The sequence below is a fragment of the Bombina bombina genome, chromosome 6 (assembly GCF_027579735.1).
Source record: "Bombina bombina isolate aBomBom1 chromosome 6, aBomBom1.pri, whole genome shotgun sequence".
NCBI lineage: Eukaryota > Metazoa > Chordata > Amphibia > Anura > Bombinatoridae > Bombina > Bombina bombina.
This window is the reverse complement of record NC_069504.1, coordinates 263,793,826-263,816,281: the sequence shown is the minus strand read 5'-3', so window position 1 is coordinate 263,816,281 and position 22,456 is coordinate 263,793,826. Positions and strand designations below refer to the sequence as shown.

Sequence of the window (22,456 nt, the reverse complement as noted above, 5' to 3'; positions counted from 1 at the left end):
TTTGTTGTTTATTCTGGTAAAAGGAGAGGTCAAAAAGCAACTTCTACCTCTCTCTCTTTTTGGATTACAAGCATCATCAGATTGGCTTACGAGACTGCCGGACGGCAGCCTCCTGAAAGAATCACAGCTCATTCCACTAGGGCTGTGGCTTCCGCATGGGCCTTCAAGAACGAGGCTTCTGTTGATCAGATATGTAAGGCAGCGACTTGGTCTTCACTGCACACTTTTACTAAATTTTACAAGTTTGATACTTTTGCTTCTTCTGAGGCTATTTTTGGGAGAAAGGTTTTGCAAGCCGTGGTGCCTTCCATCTAGGTGACCTGATTTGCTCCCTCCCTTCATCCGTGTCCTAAAGCTTTGGTATTGGTTCCCACAAGTAAGGATGACGCCGTGGACCGGACACACCTATGTTGGAGAAAACAGAATTTATGTTTACCTGATAAATTACTTTCTCCAACGGTGTGTCCGGTCCACGGCCCGCCCTGGTTTTTTAATCAGGTCTGATATTTTATTTTCTTTAACTACAGTCACCACGGTATCATATGGTTTCTCCTATGCAAATATTCCTCCTTTACGTCGGTCGAATGACTGGGGAAGGCGGAGCCTAGGAGGGATCATGTGACCAGCTTTGCTGGGCTCTTTGCCATTTCCTGTTGGGGAAGAGAATATCCCACAAGTAAGGATGACGCCGTGGACCGGACACACCGTTGGAGAAAGTAATTTATCAGGTAAACATAAATTCTGTTTTTCCATTTGTATATAATGTGTTTCAATTATCTGTTTAACAGCCAGTCCACTTGTGTTATTGTAACACGTTTTCATGGTATCTCATTGAATTAATTGGGAACAGCATATCAAATTTGTAGCAACCTATAGGGTTACCTCTTATTTTTAAATGAGACGGGTTGGTCTTAGCACTATTGGCTATGATTACGGCGTAAGCCGGGTGGTGCTACGCTTTCACAATTTTGCTGCTGTTATCTCTTCCTAGATTTTAACTGATGAAATAAAGTTTTTGTATTTTAATACGAACTGTCCACCTTCTATTCTTTGGATTACTAAGGAATTTAGACAATATTCCTCTTTGTTTGTTGTCTATTCGGGGAAGCGTAAGGGGCAGAAGGCTACTTCGACTTCCCTATCTTTTTGGTTAAGGAGTGTCATCCGCTTAGCTTACGAGACAGCGGGACATTGTCCTCCTGAGAGGATAATGGCTCATTCCACTAGAGCAGTGGCTTCCTCTTGGGCCTTTAAGAACGAGGCCTCTGTGGATCAGATTTGTAAGGCGGCTACCTGGTCCTCCTTACATATTTTTTCTAATTTTTACTAGTTTGATGTTTTTACTTCGGCTGAAGCACCTTTTGGGAGAAAAGTTTTGCAGGTTGTGGTGCCCTCCGAATAGGGTCCGCCTCTTTCTTTTTGTTCCCTCCCGTTATTCATTCAGTGGACATATTTTTCCCAACAGTAAGGAATGAAACCGTGGACTCTCCCTAACTTGGGAAGGAAAACATAATTTATGCTTACCATATAAATTCCTTTCCTTCAGAATAGGGAAAGTCCACGGCCCCCGCACGTTTTTTCTTGTCTAAGGGCGGACCCCTATTTATCTTATTCTTCTGGCACCATTTATACCCTGATATTTCTCCTACTTTTCCTTGTTCCCTCGGCAGAATGACTGAGGTAATGAGGAAGGGGGAGGGATATTTAAGCCTTTGGCTGGGGTGTGTCTGCCTCCTCCTGGTGGCCAGGCGTTGTATTTCCCAACAGTAAGGAATGAAGCCGTGGACTCTCCCTATACGGAAGGAAAGGAATTTATCTGGTAAGCCTAAATTATGTTTTTATTAATTAACAATAAGCCACTTTTTAGATGTAAATATGACTATATCAGCGTTATAAAGAAAGGTAAGGGTGATTTATTCTCTTATTTATTTTAAATCTTGACTTTTTTTTTCATTAAGAGGCCACAGAGCAAATGAATATACATTGTAGTAATATTTGACTTAACATCTTACTGTATTATTGTAATAACTATTTGTCATCTCAAAAAACTCATTCATATTTTTATTTTGTCCTGGAATACTTAACAGGCTGCATAATATGATTCCATTTTGTTTGACTTTCTCAATGTTATTGTTTTGTTTCATATAATTACCAGCAGTTTATTGAACCCCTTCCTTAGTACTAAAGAATGTCAATTTTATGAAACCTGTTCTTTTTCCATCAGTTTAATGGGATGGTGCTATTTTATGTTGTTGTTTTCCAGGTCTGAAGAACTGTTGTGGATCTCAACAGTGCCAGCATTCCAACTCCTATTAACCCTATCAACTTAAATGGACTTTCCTGTGGTGGTACCCTATATGATACGGATGAACATTGCAAACGCGGTTTGCACACCAACAAATTCCCTTCCAAGTTACGAGAAAGATGCCTGCTTTGAAATTCTTTTCACGTATGCAACTGGGAACAGAGCCCACATCCAGTATTACTGCTAACAGAGACATTGTTCACAGAGCAATGTTTATTACACGTTTACATAGCGTGTACTGTATTCTTTCACAAGCCCCTCCTTTCTATTGGAGTGTACAAATGAAAAGCACCACTATTTTAGCTTATTAAACAAGAAAGTCCAAAGAGCTCCTATATAGACTACTCCTGATGACCTTGCATCTTTGGTATTTGTAGCTTCTTGTAATTTTTTTCCCCCTCTTTAAAGACCTCCAAGAACAACTTTCATCGTGTTGTATGAACCGCTTTTCATGAACATATTGTCTGTAGTTTTGTTCCTTTTTCCTGCGTTAATTTTAGGAAATCCTGTGGAGTTAGTGTTTCACCCCTTCTGGCACTGAAGGGGTCATTACAATAATTTTTTTTCCATGTATGAAGTTCTTTTTCCAACGCATTGCCTGTAATTTCAATTCAGCGGGACATTCCTAATTTTCATCCCTTTATTAACCAGGTTTCCTGTTTCGGCTCTCTACATTTTGTTTACAATGGGAATTATGTGTATAGATGTGTATACAGTGGGGGTCTACATCAAGGAGTGTATATTTAAAAAGAAAAAGGGTTTTTTTTTAAAAATGATTTATGAATGTTTTGTAAATCATGTGCAGGCTTCTGCAGCTGTAGATTCTCACTGTGAACCCTTGCTTGCTCATGTGTATGTGTATTTGCAATACCAAATATCCAGGTTTAATACTTCTTTTCTGTCAGTGGTTGTTTCACATGTGTATTGTTTTGGTTGAGATGTTAAATGGTGGAAGAGTTCAGTAGATGTGAATGTGGGATGTAATTTTAAATCATGTGTAATTGGTCACCAGGCCTAAGTTGCAGTAAATAACTTTATGCTGATTTATTTATCAATGCCTTGTTGCTTTGTATGCATTAACCTTTTGGGTGTAAAAATTGTGTATATATCCACCAGGGAACCACAATATCTAAATTGACCAACCTAATGCTACATCTGCTTTGAGGTGGCCAAATGTAAACTTAAAAGCCTTAAATAAAGTGGTGCAATTTTGTATTGCTTAGCATCAGTTCAATAAATTTGGATTGCCATGCAAGGGCTCGTATTACAATTCTACGCCACTGCAATGCTTTGCAAAATATTTTAAAATAGCTCATTCATAAATACTGTACCAGTGTCACTTATTAAAGCGTTGTCACATGCTCTCTGCACAATACATTTTCGGAACACTTCAGTGCCAGTAGGTCTTGCAACACATTTCTCTAAAATGTCTTTCAGGTCCCTCCATTTGTCTGTTTAATTTTTAAAATCAACAATTGTAGCATATTATCATGGATTTTAATTATAGTTATAAACACATGAAATGGGGCACTTTTTGTTACTGTTACACTTAAATTTAAAAACTTACATTTGTTATCAATTTAATAGCGAGTTACATTTTTTTTTTTGTTTTCACAATGTACATTAAAGGTCAATTACTTTCCAAGTTTGCTTATTTTATCCTTGAAATGAAATAAACTGAAATACACCTTAGTCTGAAGTTAAAATTTGGTTTAATCCTGGACATTATAGAAACAACTTAAACCTACAAGGAATCAGAGTAGAATTTTTATGAAATACATATTCAAGTGGATAATGATATAACATTTTCAGTACTGAGATACTATGAAGCAATTCCTGTCTACCTTTCCATGGTTTCTTTGTTGTTTTACATTCAACTTTCTATTAAAGATACAATAGCAGGTAACGGTACAAGACAACATGCATAGTCTTGTTAAAAGGGTGTGAAACACAATTTCTTTCGTTCATGATTCCTATAGGGTATGCAATTTTAAATAACTTTCCAATTTATTTCTATTACCTAATTTGTTTCGTTCTCTTTGTATCCTTTATTGAAAAGTATAGCTAGGTAGGCTCAGAAGCTGCTGATTGGTGGCTGCACATAAATGCCTCTCTTGTCATTGTCTTTCAGCCTCCTCCCAGAAGTGCATTACTGCTCCTTTAACAAATACCAAATTGGATCATAGAAATAAATTGGAATCTGTTTAAAATTGTTCTTTCATGATTTAGATAGATTATACAATCTTGAGTTTTATGTCCCTTTAATTAAGCATACATGTTCTTCTCTCAGTTCTTTTCCCCACATACTATAATATGCAGCTGTAATTGTATATTAATCAACAGTCCACTTTAAAGGGACATTTGATTAATTTTTATATGTAAAAGATTGCAATATACCTCCATCATATAATTTGAAACCTTTAATGTAACTTTCATGAAAAGTTTGTGTTTTTTAAATTGTAATAGATGTTTAAAGGTTTAGTTTCCATACTTCATTTTAGCTTCTATAAAGTTAAGGGCACCACCATGTTGGTCGCTCTTATCTAACTCTTCTGCTGTAAACAATTAGAGACCGATTTTAGAACCGTCAATTACAGGGAATGTACAAACAAGGCTGTCTGCAACCCTCTTAGATTGGCACTTTAAAGGCACAGTAAAGTAAAGATTGTATTCTCTTATCTAATCATAAATTAAAATTTTTTGTTTTCATGCCTCTTTTCCAACCCTGTATTCCATACAACCTTCCTTGCACACACTCTCGTATTGCTTTCTTATTGGTCTTTAAATTTCCTCAGCAGGACAATTACAGGCTCTAATTTGGTAGATCATGTCATTTTAAGACTAGCCAAGGGATTAAAAACACAGTACTGCTCGGGATCCACAGATCACTGCCGGTCCAGAGAGAAAATTGCCACTGATCCAATCGGCAGCACAAGTTGCACAGCTCAGTGGTATTTCTATTTTATGTTTAATCCCTTTAACCACATAACCTTAATGGGTCACTAGTCTTAAAATCACATGCTTTAACACATTAGAGCATGTCATTTTTTTCACTATAAATAGCCTTTTAAGATGTAGCTAAATGGAGAATGCAACTGCATCCACTGTAAGGTAAAAAGAAAATTGATGAAAACCGGAATAAAAAAGTACACAGACTGTTTAACTTCCCTTAAAGGTAGTCAGCATAAATGTAACAAACTAAAGCAGCTATACAGGAATTATTGTATGAATGTAAATGGCAACTGCTTGATCGTTATGAGAACTATTGCTACATCATAATACAATGTCTAGAGTTCCTGTTACATACAGTCTTATATCACTGTTAAATGCGGTGTTTCACTTGTTTTCTTTTTTTGGAAAGATGTATAACAAGGAGGGGAGATAGGAATGCATTAGGTAATAAATAGGGTGGTATACTGCAAAAAAGTAGCCTTTTCACCTGCTTGAGTACAGTGACCCATTTATTCTGATTAGATACATTAAACTAAAATAAAAATGCATAGAATGGAGCAGTAACCTGACCTTACACTTTTTTGGGAAGAGAGTTTAGTCAGCTGTGTAAATTGATACTGTGTATAACATTATTTCTCAGTCTTACAAGGACAACTGCCACATGTCTACAGGTAGCCAGTGACAGACTCACAGGCTTTTAAACTTTTTTCTAAGGACAAACGTTTGTGTGTGTTTTTTGTTAAGGTGCAAAAATGAAAACATTGCTTATATCCCTTGATTATTTATTTCACCAGACATGTGTTCCCATACAGATATAGAAATAGCACTAAGACGCTCTGTTCTGCCTGATAAATTGGATCATATGTTGCGGTTCATTTAATTTGCCACTTTGGTACAGTACTGTGTAAGTCTGGCAAAATGTTGTTCTTTTTATTCTCCCCTTTTTGTCTTTCTGAGCTGAATTCTAAACTTTGCCTATACATAGACGCAAATAACAATACTGTTCTTCCTTGTACATATTATGAAGGCTGTGCCATGTTTAATTCAATCCTATCATCTTTAAGGCCACAAGAGATATCTCAAATAGTGTCTTAAAAGCAAAGATTCTGCTATTGACCAAAATAAACCATTTGATTTAATGTGTGGATTTGTATTACTTAACATTCCTTATATCACCTTCCAGACAATTTGTTTGCCCTGAAATGTTTTGAATATTTTTGTGTGGTGAACCACACAGATTAAATGTGCCTATTAATTTAGTGGCACACATGCAAAAGCAGTGCAGAATTCCTTGTCTAACCATAAGGGAGAGAACATCCATGTTTTATTTTATTTATTTTTTAGTTCAATTTTAATCCAGGATATGTCAATGTATTGAAATATTATAAAATGTTAGTCCTATAAATGCTTTCACATATCCCTTCTTCGTCATTATTTTGGTTGCAGTAAAAAGAAAGAATGTATACAGGTATTACCATTCCTCCCAACTATTAAAGCTGAGTGGTATTTTTTTTTTTCCTACAAGATGGTTGAGGAGTATTTACACACCTTATCAAATTATTTAAATACGAATTGCCAGAAATCCTGAAACCAGGTGACACCTTCATTAAATAGTTATGTCAGGTTCATGGATATAAAATTCTTTGTTTCACCTCCAAGATCCAACTCTGTAATAGAGGTTTAATGTCTGCCAGATACCATCCAAGTCTCTCTCTAAAGCTATGTATCAATCCCTACCATATTAGAGGGACAGCTAACACTAAGGGCTAGATTATCAAAGGCTAGGCGAACTCTGTATGTGCTTCGCCTGTAACTGCGCCCCAGCTCGCCTCCGTAGAAGCGCACGTGCGCCTGAATTTATAAAAAAAAATAAACGTAACTTTGCGAAGGCGAGCTGGGGGCGTAATAATGATAAATTTCGCCTGTAGGAAACGGCATTTACTCCCTATTTATCACAGTACATCCCTATAAATATTTACGCTGCCATGTTTTGATTATTAAAAAAGCGTTTTTTTAGTTAATATTTAGCTTATATGTATATTATATAATGTTTCTGTGCTGTTTTTGACATATGTTGAAAATTTAAGATCACAATAATAAATATATTAAAATATTGATATATATATATATATATAAAACTGTCGGTACCCATATGCGCCAGTGGAAGCGCAAATTTCTGGCAATAAAAGTCTCTTCTTGGCGCTGAGCCTTTGAAAATTAGTTAAAAGAAGAAAGTACTGCATCACAAGATGTAAAAGCATGTATTATAATGGTGTTTGTCTCAGTCTGCATGGCAAAATATACACACGCAATTGAAGCCGAATTGCAGTTCCCTATTGGCGCAAAGCAATGATAAATAAGAAACTGGGCGTAATTGTAGTTCGGGCTGTTTAAATTACGCCTATTAATAATGTAAATTGTAGCACTCGGGAGCGCGCCTAGGCGAATGCAAGCTGAGTGCAAAGAAGTTTCAGATTTGCGCAATTATAGGCGCAGAGTACTTTGATGAATATGACTATCAGTTTGTATGCGCTATTTTGGACGGAATTAAAGGAGAATGGCTTTGATAAATCTAGCCCTAAATACATTTCATGCACCTACCTCTAATAACGGGCACTGCTATTTTGGAACCTAAGTTTCATAGCAGATATCTAAAGAAGAATTGCTGCACATGTGAAACATAGAAAGCAGTGAAACCTAGGTTTCAACATGGGACATCCATGACTAGAGGGAGGCAGCCAATAACCTCTAAACTATACTACCTTATAAAATGTATTGAGTGCTAAATTTCTCTTTCCCAGATTCTTTAGTCTCATTTCTCTAGGTTGTGCTTGTATTAGAGAATAAATCTCAGATTTGAAAAAACATAATTTATGTAAGAACTTACCTGATAAATTCATTTCTTTCATATTCGCAAGAGTGCATGAGCTAGTGACGTATGAAATATACATTCCTACCAGAGGGGCAAAGTTTCCCAAACCTCAAAATGTCTATAAATTACACCTCCCACCACACCCACAACTCAGTTTAACGAATAGTAGTGAGGTGATAACAAAAGGAGTAAAAAAAAAAGCATACTAAAAGAGGAACTGGAAATATAATTGTGCTTTTAACAAAAAGAAACCTCATAACCACCATAAAAGGGTGGGCCTCATGGACTCTTGCCAATATGAAAGAAATGAATTTATCAGGTAAGTTCTTACATAAATTATGTTTTATTTCATGTAATTGGCAAGACTCCATGAGTTAGTGACGTATGGGCTAGAAATACCGCAGATGTGGAAGTCCACAGAAGAGTCACTAGAGAGGGAGGGATAAAATAACAGTTATTTCCACTGCGGAATTAAATCCACAAAATAATGTTTTTCTAAAAAAAAAAAAAAAAAAGCAGTAGAATCAGACAACTGCCTGACAAACTTTCTACCCAACACTGCTTCAGAAGAAACAAATATATCACATGGTAAAAACAATAAAAGTATGCAAGAAGAACAAATTACTGCTTCACAATTTTGATCATCCAAAGCTTTATTCTGAAAAAGCCCAAGAAATGGCAACTGAACTTAGAAGAATGAGTTGTAAATCTGAGGCAGAGCCTGCCCTGCCTCCAAATAAACCTTGAGAAACAAAAGCTTTAACCAGGATGTCAAAGAAATGGCAGAGGTTTACATCCAAAGAATGTAAAGAACTTCAAAGAATCCTTTAGGATTAGTACACAAAGAAGGAACAACAATTTCTCTACTAATGTTGTTCAAATTCACACCTTATGAAAAAAAAATCCACAAAACTTATCTAGATGGAGAAAAATAGATAAGACACACAAGAGAGCGTAGATAATATTCAAAGAAAATATAGGCTCAAAAGAAAGAGCCTGGCAAAATCCTTAAACCAAATTAGACTCCAAAAAGGAAATTAATAAATGAACAGGCTTGATACAAGCCAAAGCCTGAACAAAACGGTAAATATCAGGAAGTTTAAACAATCTTTCTAGTAAATAAAACAGAACAGATTTTTGTCCCTGCAAAAAAAATTGCAGGACAAACTTATCCAAACCATCCTGAAGAAACTAAAAAATCCTAGGAATTCTAAAAGAATGCCAAGAGAATTTATGAGAACACCATAAAATATAGGTTTTCCCAAACCTGATAATACATGTTCCTTGAAACAGACTTATAAGCCTGCAACATAGTGATAAAAACTGAGTCAAAGAAACCTCTACGACTAAACACTAATCAATTTCCATACCTTCAAATAGTAATTTGAGATCCCAATGGAAAAATGGCCCCTAAACAAGAGGGCTAGCAAAGAAAAAGCGGCCCAAGGATTGCGACGACATCCAAACAAGATCCACATACCAAACCTGTGAGTCCATGTGATGCTATCAGAAACACATGAGACTGTTCCAATATGATCTTGGAGATCACCCTTGGAAAAAAAAACAGGCGGAAAGATGTACCAGGTTGCAAAGCCAAGACACTGCTAATGCACCACCATTTCCGCCTGAGGATCCCTGGACCTGAAAAGGTACCTGGGAAATTAAGAAAACACATCTGTATAGAGATACCACTCACCCAGATGTTAAAGACTGACGGCTGAGATAATCCACCTCCCAAATGTCTAAACCTGAGATATAAAATCGTAGAAATTAGACAGAGATGAATTCCACCTAAGAATGTATTCAAGATACTTCTTAATTGCTAAGGAACTGTGAGTCCCCATTTGATGATTGACGCATGCCACAGTTTGTGATATTGTCCTGTCTGAAAACAAAATGAAAAGTTCTCTCCTAAAAGAGGTCAAGCCTGAAAGAGCTCTGAAAATAATACAAAGTTCTAAAATATCGATTGGAATCCTCGCCTCTTGAAATTTCCAAACCCCTGTGCTGTCAGAGACCCTCAGACCACTCCCAACCTGCAAGACTTGCATCATTAAGAATACAGTCCAGGAAGGCCCCCTGAATAAAACGATGATAGTCTAATCACCAAATCAGAGAGAGTTGAGTGTTGGGATTTAAGAATATCAACTGTGATATCTGAAAACAATCCCTGCACGATTGATTCAATATACAAAGCAAAAAGAGATCTCAGATGAAAAATGAGCAACAGGGAACCACGTCCGATGCTGCAGTTTATGAGACCAAAAACTTCCATGCACATAGCCACAGAAAGGAATGTTCTAGACTGTAAGTTAGGACAGGCTAACCGCCAATTACAATTGACTTTTCTCCGATGAAGACAAAGTCGTGAACACAGAATCCATCTAGAAACCCCAAAAGATGTGACCCTTGTCTAAGGAATCGTGAAACTCTTAGGTAAATTAAATCCTCTAACCATGTCTTGAAGAAACAAAACTAGTTGATTCATGAGAGATTCTAATATAAGAAAAGATTAAGCTAATACCAAGATACCATCCAAATAAGGGAAACACCACAATACCTACTGTCTTATTACAGAAAGAAGGGCACCCATACCTTTGAAAAGATTCATAAAGCTGTCGCTAGACCAAATGGAAAAGCAACAACTTGGTAAAGCTAATCTAAAAAAGAGAATCTCAGAAACCAAAAGTGGTCTGAATGACCACTGAGGATAAACGTCCTGTAAAATTGAGTGGACATGAAATGACCTTGCTAAACAAAAGGCATAATAGTCCCTTATAGTCGCCAACTTGAAAGTTAAGACTCTTACAAAACAATATAAAGTCTTCAGATCCAAGATTGGGACTGAATAAACCTTTCTTCTTTGGGAACAAAGAATAGAATTGAATAGAAACCCTATCCCTGTTCCTGCTAAAGAACTGTTATATGGTATAATCGACGCCTAAAAAAAAAATCAGTGTGTACTGAGAGAGGAGAGAATCTTCACATAGAAGGCCTTATTCTAAAAAAATTATTCAGACCCTAAGAATAATATAGATTTTGGACTGAATTCATCCAAAAAACAAATTAATCTGCCCCCACCATAAGTACAGGTTTGGAGAACCGCACCTTCATGCAATCAAATAACTAGTAATTATATAGCGTTTTTCTCCCAGAAGGAAACAAAAAAATGCTTTTTCAGTGCTTGCACTCAGAGTTAAGCAAATTAGCAGCTGATAATAAACAGATAATACCCAAATAAATGGTACACAATAAATTGACCTCAAAAAGGCCGAAGGGCTGTATTAACCCTGCCGGTATATGAATCAATGACCCTTGGATCTAGAACAAGCTTTGTAGTCAGGACATTCACCAACTGATCTTCATCACCGGACTTAAAGTAGGGCAGAAAAGACTCTAAACCTCCAGAAATAGTGGAGATAATAAAATCAAACAAATTATTATCCTAACAAGCTAGAGATAATAAAATATATTTGAAATCATAATAATAGATACAGTAAACATAATAAAATTAATAAATCAGAAATAAAGTTTTATATACTTGATAATCTGAAACTGCCTATGCTAACTGTTCAACAACAAAAAGGTTTAAAAGAACAGTAATGTCACCACAGATAAAGCTGAGCTAAAAATATAAACAGTACGTGAATATGCTCTACTAAGGTTATATTCAAACTCTAAAGAATCCTAAAAATAAGTACCAATTTCCATAGAAATAATAGTACACTCCCAAAAGGGAATCCGATAAACCGTTCTTTAAAACCTAATACAGATATATATTGAATAGGAAAAACCTCAAGAGCAAATTAAATCTCAAAAAACAGATTTTTAAAATAACATAGTTTAGGAGGAGGAGGACTAGGCTCATAAAAGCTAAAAATTAACAAATATTCCTGAACAAAGAATGTTCAAATGAAAAATAACAAGAATTTTAACAAAACTGTCTCTGATACAGGATCCTTTGAGCCAAAGAAAACCTTCATCAGTAGAATAAACTTAAGTATGCTGTCATCAGAACAAAATTAATTAAATCTTAACAATTTGAAAAGACCTTGTAAGTTTACTTAAAGGCATAATAGCAGTCATAACCTTTTATGATAAAAGCAATAACGTGATGTTTGCAGATGAAATAAAGTACAGCTAGTAAGTAAAAACAGTAAATGTTCATTGTACATATAGAAACATTTTAAGCATAAAATATAAATAATATGCCACATAATTGAGCTTAAGAATATAACAGCTTAAAATGAAAAAACACACTTAGCTTTGTAGAATTGTGTTTCAGAGTATCATAGTTTCTACAGTAACATCAGAGTAAGGATCAGAATGATACATCTCACAAAATCTAACAGAAAAATAACATTAGGCAAAACATTCAATTTTCCACAATGTAACAGTTTCAGTAGATAGAAAAATAAAGATAGTATTTTTTTTAAAACAAAAAATAAAATAAAAAAGCAGGCATAATAGCTTTCAAAATTCATGAAAATTGGCGAGCATATAGAGGGAGAGGGGTAAAATAACTAAATTTTGGCACCTAGAATTACGCATTACGCATCTACTTCAGGTCCCTTCCTTCATCCAAATCTCGTTGTCTCTGAAGCTGACTGGAGATTGAACGCCTAGATCTGTTTAAGCTTGGGTTTTCCGAGTCGGTCATTGAGACCACAATTCAGGCACGCAAGCCTGTTACTAGGAGGTATTTACCATAAAATATGGCGTAAATACCTTTATTGGTGTGAATCCCAAGGCTACTCTTGGAGTAGGGTTAGGATTACCTAGGAATATTGTCTATCTCCAGGAAGGTCTGGAGAAGGGTTTGTCAGCAAGTACTCTGAAGGGTCAGATCTCTGCTCTGGTCGGTTTTGATACATAAGCGTCTGGCGAATGTGCCAGATGTGCAAACTTTTTGTCAGCCCTGAATAGAATCAGGCTGGTGTCTAAGTTGTAGCATCCAGAGAGCGCTCAGCACTTTCACTGTTGTGTGGCCGTTTACTGTGTTGCGTGCTTTACGTAGGCGGCACATCCCCTCTTTGACGTCACGATGACATGCCTCGAAGTAAACAGCTGTGCCGGTGCTAAGTGGTAAAGCGATCCTCCACTGCTTTGAAAACAATAGAAAAGCAATGTCCCAAGCACCCGGCAGCTGTATTTAGGCAAACGTAGAAAAAGACAAGACTCAGGCTTACTTGTTTGTGCTCGTTTATTTCATTCAAAAGTATGGCAAAGATACAGGTAACAGACTGGCAACAGCTTGTTGGGTCACAAGCTGTTTGCCAGTCTGTTACCTGTATCTTTTGCCATACTTTTGAATGAAATATACGTATAAGCCTGAGTCTTGTCTTTTTTCTACGTTTGCCTAAATACAGCTGCCGGGTGCTTGGGACGTTGCTTTCTTGTGTCGAAGTTAGTTTCTCCTCCTTGGAGTCTTAATCTTGTTCTTAAGTTTTAGAGCAGGCTCCGTTTGAGCCAATGCATTCCATGGGTATTAATTTGTTGTATTGGAAGGTTTTATTTTTTGTTGCTATCTCTTTCGGCTCGAGAGTCTCGGAACTTTCAGCTTTACAGCATGAATCACCTTATCTTATATTTCATGCTGATAAGGTGGTTCTTCGTACTAGATTTTCCTTCCTAAAGTTGTTTCGGATAGGAATATTAATCAGGAAATTGTTTCCTTCTCTGTCCTAATCCTTCTTCGTATAAAAAGAGAGGGGGGATGGCAATGTAAAAAGCTCATAAATAAATCCTTATAATGTATATAACAGTTCTTTGTGGCTGAGTATTTGTCCAAAGCTATATCAAAGTTAGAGCCAAGTGTTGATTCCAGATAATCAAAGTCCCACAAAAGTAAACTGCTCCCAACAACAAAGGTCTAATATCCAGGCTGAGAGGTACAGTGACCGGATAGCTCAATTTGTCCTTTTATAGGCGGATAGTTATGGGAGTCTTCGTAATAAATGTTCATGAACAATGTGATATAATGATGTTCTCTAACCAGGTAGAGCAGTCTCTCAACTCACCCTCTGCCTAGGTCCGGGTTTTGAAGTAAGTCCCTCACCAGTATGGAGGGCGTCAGGTATTGGCCCCGGCGTCTTCTACACTGGTTGCGATACGTCACGATGACGTCAACGCACCTCGCATCTCGGGGGTGGGTCCTCCAAGTCCGACCAGGGGCTGAGTGCGTGACCGGGCAACATGGCAACGAAAACCACAACGATGACAGCTCTCAGCAGCTGGTAGAATTATCCAAATGAGAAACAAAAGCAAACACTGCCTCAGGCGACCAAGGTGCTGTTAATACCAAAAGTGTTTATTCATCCAACAGGACATAGTCAGCAAAAAAGAACACCTGACATGTTCGCGGGGCTGCCTTCTGTTAGGTTACCTGTCTTGTCCCTCCCTATTCATCTGTGTCCTCTAGCTTGGGTATTGATTCCAACAGTAATTGATGATCCCCTGGACTCACCATATCTTAGGAAACAAAACAAATTTATGCTTACCTGATAAATATCTTTCTTTCTTTCATGTAATTAGCAAGAGTCCATGAGCTAGTAACGTATGGGATATACATTCCTACCAGGAGGGGCAAAGTTTCCCAAACCTCAAAATGCCTATAAATACACCCCTCACCAGACCCACAATTCAGTTTTTACAAACTTTGCCTCCCATGGAGGTGGTGAACTAAGTTTGTGCTAGATTCTACTTGATATGCGCTTCGCAGCCTGGCTGAAGCCCGGTTTTCCTCTCAAGTGCAGTGAATGTCAGAGGGATGTGAAGAGAGTATTGCCTATTTGAATACCATGGTCTTCCTCTAGGGGATCTATTTCAAAGGTTCTCTGTTATCGGTCGTAGAGATTTCTTCTCCTACCTTCCCTTTCAGGGATATACTCTTATATACCATTACCTCTACTGATTCTCGTTTCAGTACTAGTTTGGCTATCTACTATATGTAGATGAGTGTCTTAGGGTAAGTAAATCTTATTTCTATTTATGACACTCAAAGCTATGGTTGGGGCACTTTATATGTAAAGTTCTTAAATATATGTGTTTAAACTTATATTTGCCATAATTCAGGATAATCAGTATTCCTTCATTCAGACTGTCAGTTTCATTTTTTTTGGGAAAATGCATATAAATTTTATTTTTTCTTACCTTAAAACTTTCAATTGACTTTTTTTCAAATTGCGGGCTGTTAGGCTCGCGGGTGCAGAAAATGCTTCTATTTATTGCGTCATTCTTGCGCAAGACTTTTTGGCGCAAAAATTTCGTCATTTCCAGCGTCATAGGTTTGGCGCCGGAAGTTTTCACGTAATTGCGTCATTTTGACGTATGTGTATTGCGGACATTTTTTTGGCGCCAAAAATATGGGCGTCATTCTTGGTGCCAAAATATGTGGCGTTATACTTGGCGCCAAAAAATGTGGGCTTCATACTTGGAGCAAGTTTTTTTCACATTATTTCAGTCTCACTTTCTTTCATGTAATTAGCAAGAGTCCATGAGCTAGTGACGTATGGGATATACATTCCTACCGAGGAGGGCAAAGTTTCCCAAACCTTAAAATGCCTATAAATACACCCCCTCACCACACCCACAATTCAGTTTTACAAACTTTGCCTCCGATGGAGGTGGTGAAGTAAGTTTGGTGCTAGATTCTACGTTGATATGCGCTCCGCAGCAAGTTGGAGCCCGGTTTTCCTCTCAGCGTGCAGTGAATGTCAGAGGGATGTGAGGAGAGTATTGCCTATTTGAATGCAGTGATCTCCTTCTACGGGGTCTATTCATAGGTTCTCTGTTTATCGGTCGTGAGAGATTCATCTCTTACCATCCCTTTTCAGATCGACGATATACTCTTATATATACCATTACCTCTGCTGATTCTCGTTTCAGTACTGGTTTGGCTTTCTACAATACATGTAGATGAGTGTCCTGGGGTAAGTAAATCTTATGTTCTGTGACACTCTAAGCTAGGTTGGGCACTTTGTTTATAAAGTTCTAATATATGTATTCAAACATTATTTGCCTTGACTCAGAATGTTCAACTTTCCTTATTTTTTCAGACAGTCAGTTTCATATTTGGGATAATGCATTTGAATTTATCATTTTTTCTTACCTTCAAAAATTTGACTCTTTTTTTCCTGTGGGCTGTTAGGCTCGCGGGGGGCTGAAAATGCTTCATTACATTGCGTCATTCTTGGCGCGGACTTTTTTGGCGCAAAAATTTTTTCCGTTTCCGGCGTCATACGTGTCGCCGGAAGTTGGCGTCATTTTTTGACGTTATTTTGCGCCAAAAATGTCGGCGTTCCGGATGTGGCGTCATTTTTGGCGCCAAAAGCATTTAGGCGCCAAATAATGTGGGCGTCTTATTTGGCGCTATAAAAATAAGGGCGTCGCTTTTGTCTCCACATTATTTAAGTTTTATTTTTCAGTGCTTCTGGTTGCTAGAAGCTTGTTCTTTGGCATTTTTTTCCAATTCCTGAAACCTGTCATTTAAGGAATTTGATCAATTTTGCTTTATATGTTTGTTTTTTCTCTTACATATTGCAAGATGTCTCACGTTGCATCTGAGTCAGAAGATACTACAGGAAAATCGCTGTCTACTGCTGGAGCTACCAAGCTAAGTGTATCTGCTATAATTTTTGGTATCTGTTTCTCCAGCTGTTGTTTGTATTGCATGTCATGACAAACTTATTAATGCAGATAAAATTTCCTTTAGTACTGTTACATTACCTGTTGCTGTTCCGTCAACATCTAATTTTCAGAGTGTTCCTGATAAACATAAGAGATTTTATTTTTTAAATCATTAAGAAGGCTATGTCTGTTATTTCTCCTTCTAGTTTACATAAAAGTCTTTTAAACCTTCTCTTTTTTTCAGATGAATTTTTAAATGAACATCATCATTCTGATACTGATAATGGTTCTTCTGGTTTCAGAGGTTTTCTGTCTCAGAGGTTGATGCTGATAAATCTTTGTATTTGTTCAAGATGGAATTTATTCGTTCTTTATTTAAAGAAGTATTAATTGCATTAGAAATAGAGGATTCTGGTCCTCTTGATACTAAATCTAAACGTTTAAATAAGGTTTTTAAATCTCCTGTAGTTATTCCAGAAGTGTTAATCTCCCTGATGCTATTTCTGAAGTAATTTCCAGGGAATGGAATAATTTGGGTAATTCTTTACTCCTTCTAAACGTTAAAGCAATTATATCCTGTGCCATCTGACAGATTAGAGTTTTTTTGGGACAAAATCCCTAAGGTTATGGGGCGTCTCTACTCCTGCTAAATGTGCTACTATTCCTACGGCAGATAGTAATTCATTTAAGGATCCTTTAGATAGGAAAAATTGAATCCTTTCTAAGAAAGCTTACTTATGTTCAGGTAATCTTCTTAGACTTGCTATATTTTTAGCGGATGCTGCTGCAGCTTCAACTTTTTGGTTAGAAGCTTCGGCGCAACAAGTAACAGATCATAATTTTATAGCATTATTATTATTCTATAACATGCTAATAATTTTATTGGTGATACCATCTTTTGATATCATTAGAGTTGATGTCAGGTATATGTCTCTAGCTATTTTAGCTAGAAAAGCTTTATGGATTAAACTTGGAATACTGATATGGTCTTCTAAGTCTACTTTGCTTTCCTTTCTTTCCAGGGTAATAAATTATTATTTCAACTGTTTCTGGAAGGAAGGGAACTTTTTTTCAAATGGATAAAAAAATCTAAGGTAAATTTAGGTCTAATAATCATTTCGTTCCTTTCCTCACAATAAGGAACAAAAGCCTGATCCTTCATTCTCAGGAGCGGTATCAGTTTGGAAACTATTTCCAGTTTGGAATATATCCAAGCCTTTAGAAAACCTATAGCCAGCTCCTAAGTACCCATGAAGGGTGCGGACCTTATTCCAGCTCAGCTGGTATGGGGCAGATTACGTTTTCTTCAAAGAAATTTTGATCAATTAAGTTCTCAATTTCTGGTTTCAGAACATTGGTTTCAGAAAGGTACAGAATTGGCTTCAGTTAAGGCCTCCTGCTAAGAGATTTTTTTTTCTTTCCCGTGTCCCAGTTAACACACGCAAAGGCTCAGCATTTCTGAAATGTGTTTCAGATCTAGAGTTGGCTGGAGTAATTATGCCAGTTCCAGTTCGGAACAGGGGGCTGGGGGTTTTATTTTATCTCTTCATTGTACCAAAGAAGGTCAATTCCTTCAGACCAGTTCCGGATCTATCAATATTGAATCGTTATGTAAGGATACCAACATTCAAGATGGTTACTGTAGGACTGTCCTGCCTTTTGTTTAACAAGGGCATTATATGTCTACAATAGATTTACAGGTATGTGTATCTACATATTCCGATTCATCCAGATCACTTTTAGTGTCTGAGATTCTCTTTTTAGACAAGCATTACCAGTTTTTGTGGCTCTACCGTTTGGCCTAGCCTCAGTTCCAAGAATTTTTTTTTCAAAGGTTCTCGGTGCCCTTCTTTCTGTAATCAGAGAACAGGGTTTTGGTATTTCCTTATTGGACAATATCTGGGTACTTGCTCAGTCTTCTCATTTTCGAAGAATCTCATACGAATCGACTTGTGTTGTTTCTTCAAGTTCAGGTTGGAGGATCAATTTACCAATCTGTTCATTGATTCCTCAGACAAGTGTAACCTTTTTAGGTTTCTAGAATAGATTCAGTGTCTATGACTCTGTCCTTGTCAGACAAGAGAAGTTTAACATTGATATCAGCTTGTCAAAACCTTCAGTCACAATCATTCCCTTTGGTAGCCTATGCATGGAAATTTTAGGTCTTAGGACTGCCGCATCAGATGCGATCTCCTTTGCTCGTTTTCACATGCGACCTCTTCAGCTCTGTATGCTGAACCAATGGTGTAGGGATTACTCAAAGATATCTTAATTAATATCTTTAAACCGATTATACGACACTCTCTGACATGGTGGGCAGATCACCATCGTTTAGCTTCAGGGGGCTTCTTTGTTCTTCCGACCTTGACTATAATCTCAACAGATGCAAGTCTTACAGGTTGGGGGAGCTGTGTGGGGGTATCTGACGGCACAAGGGGGTTGGGAATCTCAGGAGGTGAGATTTCCGATCAATATTTTGGAACTCCGTGCAATTTCAGAGCTCTCAGTCTTGGCCTCTTCTGAAGAGAGGAGTTGTTCATTTGTTTTCAGATAGACAATGTCACAACTGTGGCATACATCAATCATCAAGGAGGGACTCACAGTCCTCTGGCTATGAAAGAAGTATCTCGAATTTTGGTTTGGGCGGAATCCAGCTCCTGTCTAATCTCTGCGGTTCATATCCCAGGTATGGACAATTGGAAAGCGGATTATCTCAGACGCCAAAACGTTGCACCTGGGCGAATGGTCTTCACCCAGAGGTATTTCCTCAGATTGTTCAAATGTGGGAACTCTCAGAAATAGATCTGATGGCTTCTCATCTAAACATGAAACTTCCCTGTATCTGTCCGGATCCAGGGATCCTCGGGCGGAGGCAGTGGATGCATTATCTCTTCCTTACAAGTGTCATCCTGCCTATATCTTTCCGCCTCTAGTTCTTCTTCCAAGGGTATTCTCTAATATTCTAAAGGAATGCTCGTTTGTCCTGCTGGTAGCTCCAGCATGGCCTCACAGGTTTTTAGTATGCGGATCTTGTCCGGATGGCCTCTTGCCAGCTGTGGACTCTTCCGTTAAGACCAGTCTTTCTGTCTCAAGGTTCTTTTTTCCATCAGGATCTCAAAACCTTAATTTTAAGGGTGTGGAGTTTGAACGCTTGATTCTTGGTCAAAGAGGTTTCTCTGACTCTGTGATTGATACTATGTGACAGGGCTCGTAAATCTGTATCTAGAGAGATATATTATAGAGTCTGGAAGACTTATATTTCTTTCAGGATGGTTTAGATAAAGGTTGTCCGCAAGTTTCTTGAAAGACAAAATCTCTGCTCTTTCTGTTCTTTTCGCAGAAGGATTGCTAATCTTCCTGATATTCATTGTTTTGTACAAGCTTTGGTTCGTATAAAACCTGTCATTAAGTCAATTTCTCCTCTTTGGAGTTTGAATTTGGTTCTGGGGGCTCTTCAAGCTTCTCCTTTTGAACCCATGCATTCTTTGGTCGTTATTATTACTTTCTTGGAAAGTTTGTTCTTTTGGCCATCTCTTCTGCCAGAAGAGTCTCTGAATTAATTTTTTGTGAGTCTCCTTTTCTGATTTTGCATCAGATAAGGCGGTGCTTGCGAACTTCTTTTGAATTTTTTACCTAAGGTTGTGAATTCTAACAACCTTAGTAGAGAAATTGTGGTTCCTTCATTATGTCCTAATCCTATGAATTCTAAGGAGAAATCATTGCATTCTTTGGATGCTTGTTAGAGCTTTGTAATATAGATGTTGAAGCACTGAAGTCTTTCCGAAAGACTTCTAGTCTATTTGTCATCTTTCCGGTTCTAGAAAAGACCAGAAAGCTTCTGGCCATTTCTTTGGCATCTTGGTTGAAATCTTTATTTCATCATGCCTATGTTGAGTCGGGTTACACTCCGCCTCAAAGGGATTACAGCTCATTCTACTAGGTCAGTTTCTACTTCCTGGGCGTTTAAGAATGAAGCTTCGGTTGTTCAGATTTGCAAAACAGCAACTTGGTCCTCTTTGCATACTTTTTCTTAAATTCTACCATTTTGATGTGTTTTCTTTCTTCTGAAGCAGTTTTTGGTAGAAACGTACTTCAGGCAGTGGTTTTCAGTTGAATCTTCTGCTTATGTTTTTTTTCATTAAAATTTTATTCTGGGTGTGGATTATATTTCAGCAGGAATTGGCTGTCTTTATTTTATCCCTCCCTCTCTAGTGACTCTTGTGTGGAAAGATCCACATCTTGGGTAATCATTATCCCATTACGTCACTAGCTCATGGACTCTTGCTAATTACATGAAAGAAAACATAATTTATGTAAGAACTTACCTGATAAATTCATTTCTTCATATTAGCAAGAGTCCATGAGGCCCGCCCTTTTTTGTGGTGGTTTTGATTTTTTTGTATAAAGCACAATTATTCCAATTCCTTATTTTATATGCTTTCCGCACTTTTTCTTATCACCCCACTTCTTGGCTATTCGTTAAACTGAAATGTGGGTGTGTGAGGGGTGTATTTATAGGCATTTTAAGGTTTGGGAAACTTTGCCCCTCCTGGTATGAATGTATATCCCATACGTCACTAGCTCATGGACTCTTGCTAATATGAAAGAAATGAATTTATCAGGTAAGTTCTTACATAAATTATGTTTTTTAGTTGCTTCTGGTTTTCTAAAGGCTTGTTTCATTTTGCATTTTTTCCCATTCCTGAAACTGCCATTTAAGGAATTTGATAATTTTTGCTTTATATGTTGTTTTTTTCTTTTACATATTGCAAGATGTCACTACCTGACCCTGGATCAGAATCTACTTCTGGAAAAGCGCTGCCTGATGTCGGGTTTCTACCAAAGCTAAGTGCATTTGTTGTAAACTTTTGTAACTGTTCCTCCGGCTGTAGTTTGTGTTATTTGTCATGATAACGCTATCCAACACTGATAATATTTCCATTAGTAATAAACCATTACCTGTGTGTTCCTTCAACATCTAATGTTCAGGATGTTCCTGTTAATGTTTAAAGAATTTGTTTCTAATTCTATTCGGAAGGCTCTGTCTGTTATTCCTCCTTCTAGTAAACGTAAGAGGTCTTTTAAAACTTCACATATTTCAGATGAATTTTTAAATGACCGCCATCATTCTGACTTATCTATTTCTGATGAGGATCTATCTGGTTCAGAAGATTCTACCTCAGATATTGACACTGATAAATCTTCATATTTGTTTAAGATGGAGTTATTTCGTTCTTTACTTAAAGAAGTGTTTGATTGCATTAGATATGGAGGGAGTCTAGTCCTCTTGATATTAAAACTTCTAAGCGTTTAAATTCAGTTTTTAAACCTCATGTAGTTATTCCAGAAGTTTTTCCAGAAGTTTTTCCAGTTCCTGATGCTTTTTCAGAAGTAATTTCTAGGGAATGGAATAGTCTGGGTTACTTCATTTACCCAAAGTTGATGGGGCTATCTCTACTCTTGCTAAACGTACTACTATCCCTACGGCAGATAGGAAGCTTGAATCCTTTCTAAGGAAGGCTTATTTATGTTCAGGTAATCTTCTTAGACCTGCTATTTCTTTGGCTGATGTTGCTGCAGCTTCAACTTTCTGGTTGGAGGCTTTAGCGCAACAAGTGTCGGACCATAATGCTTATAGCATTGTTAAACTCCTTCAACATGCTAATAACTTATTTGTGATGCCATTTCGATATCATCAG

General features: G+C 37.3%; 1 protein-coding gene across 1 annotated transcript in view; it reads left to right on the top strand.

Annotated features, from left to right (window-relative positions):
• RAP1B (RAP1B, member of RAS oncogene family) overlaps positions 1 to 6,396 on the top strand; it is a 355,352-nt gene extending 348,956 nt beyond the window's left edge. Inside the window, exon 8 of the mRNA XM_053716828.1 lies at positions 2,264 to 6,396. The gene's annotated coding sequence lies outside the window, so the exon portion shown is untranslated. The remainder of the gene's footprint in view (positions 1 to 2,263) is intronic.
• The last annotated feature ends 16,060 nt before the right edge of the window (positions 6,397 to 22,456 follow it).